At 43.0% G+C, this 1,956-nt stretch overlaps 1 long non-coding RNA gene across 1 annotated transcript in view; it reads right to left on the bottom strand.

Moving 5' to 3' along the window:
• Positions 1-444: 444 nt before the first annotated feature.
• Positions 445-1,956, bottom strand: part of LOC131923328 (uncharacterized) — a 34,651-nt gene continuing 33,139 nt past the window's right edge. Inside the window, exon 2 of the long non-coding RNA XR_009382573.1 lies at positions 445-1,167. This is a non-coding gene — a long non-coding RNA (uncharacterized LOC131923328). The remainder of the gene's footprint in view (positions 1,168-1,956) is intronic.

Genomic DNA, 1,956 nt, shown 5'->3' with positions numbered 1-1,956 from the left:
CACCAAAGTGTTATTTTTCATAACAACATAAGCCAAAGAAACAACCCCAAAATCCATGCCCAAAAGAATGAATAAATAAATTGCAGGATGGTCATACAACATTGTTCTATCCACCACTGGAGAGAAGACATTTTCATCCACATTTCAGTGTGGCTCGACCTCAAATGTATAACATGGAGCAAACGCAGCAACTTGTACACTAAATACACTATGACTCTGTTTATGTAAACCTCAAAAGAAACACAATGAAACTGGATTGTTTGAAGATACATTCATGTGTGGTAAAATTACAAAGGAAAGAAAAAAAAAAACAAAAAAGATGAAAACAAAATTGGTCATAGCGGTTACTTTGAAATGGGGAAGAACCCAATGAGGCAGGAACTTGCAAACATTCAAAGTGATTGGTGCAATTTTATTTCCCAAGTCAAGTGGGAGGCACAGGTGTTTTTAATCTAATTATTTAAGCTGTATTTGTCCACATTCTTTTCATGTTGACCACACTTTATAAAAAAAGGAAATGGGTTGGAGTGTGTGTCGGGTAAAAGGGCTTTGGGGCTGTTGGGTTTTACTTATCCAGGTCCTCTCATTTGGGGTCCTCTCATTTGGGGGTGATCAGGCTGCAAGTGGTAGTTCTCATTAGAAGACCCTTAAATGTCAGTGTCTATAGATCGATCTCTTCTCCAGATTCTTGGTTTTCCAGAGAATTCTCCAATCTCTTGTCTGCAAGGTGAACACCTGGCTTTCCCTAGCCCTCTGTGCTAGGGAAAAGGGACTGATGAGAGACAGACCAGAGGAGGTCTCTGCAGAATTCCACACTGCCTGGGCACTTCTGCCTTGCCTTCCTGGGAGGGGGAGGCAGGCAGCCTCCTTGCTGTGAGAAATAAAGGAAAGGACCTGGGTTCCTTTGCTTCTAGGGAATTGCAAGCAATTGTCTTTAGTTGACAGCTTACCCTTGCCTTTTATAGTGCTGCTCACATCTCAGAGCCTGTTGGATGTCCTAGTGGTCAAGTGGATTTATCCCTCAGCCTGCTCCTTCCGTACATGCGTCTTGTGTCATGATTCGGGATCTGAGCTAGCTTCTCTTTCTTTATTGGCTTGTTGTCTACGAGCATGCACTTGATGCCTCCCATCTTCTGCAGCTGCTTCTTCCGAGCTCTCTCTTCTTTGCTGTTAGTGGACGAAAGCATGCACAAAGAATTTATCACATTTATTTAAATCTATTGTTTCTCACGACCTTTTAGAAACAGGACGTGCTAAAAGAGAAAAATCATGACAAATGTACTCTTTGCGGATCTTAATTGGTTTATGATCCAGGACTCAGGTAGTAACCCAGACCAAAAAGTGGTTCAGAATGCCTATCATAACATGTTTGTAGCCAGAGAAAAGGAAGTGTCATACAGAAGACCGAAGTGAGGTATAGAGACAGCCCAGACGGTTCCAGCTAGCATCTCTCTTATTTGAACGTGTGTGGTGATATTATGTTCCCCCAAATATTGTGCACCCTAATAAACTTATCTGGGGTCAGAGAACAGAACAGCCACTAGATATAGAGGCCAGAAAATGGTGGCACACACGCCTTTCATCCTAGCATTCCAGAGGCAGAGATCCCTCTGGATCTCTGTGAGTTCAAGGGCACACTGGAAACAGCCAGGCATGGTAACAAGAGTCTTTAATCCCAGGAAGTGATGGCAGGAAGCAGAAAGGTATAAAAGGCATGAAACCCAGGAACTAGAGCTGGTTAAGCTTTCAGGATTTCAAGAAGCAGTTCAGCTGAGATCCATTTGGATAAGGACTCAGAGGCTTCCAGTCTGAAGAAACAGGATCAGCTGAGGAATTGGCAAAGTGAGGTGGCTGTGGCTTGTTCTGCTTCTCTGATCTTCCAGCTTTAACCCAATACCTGGCTCCGGGTTTGATTTTATTAATAAGACCTTTTAAGATTCCTGCTACAGCTGGCTT

This window comes from Peromyscus eremicus, chromosome 13 (assembly GCF_949786415.1).
Source record: "Peromyscus eremicus chromosome 13, PerEre_H2_v1, whole genome shotgun sequence".
NCBI classification, from domain to species: Eukaryota; Metazoa; Chordata; class Mammalia; order Rodentia; family Cricetidae; genus Peromyscus; species Peromyscus eremicus.
This window is presented reverse-complemented; position numbering and strand designations above follow the sequence as displayed.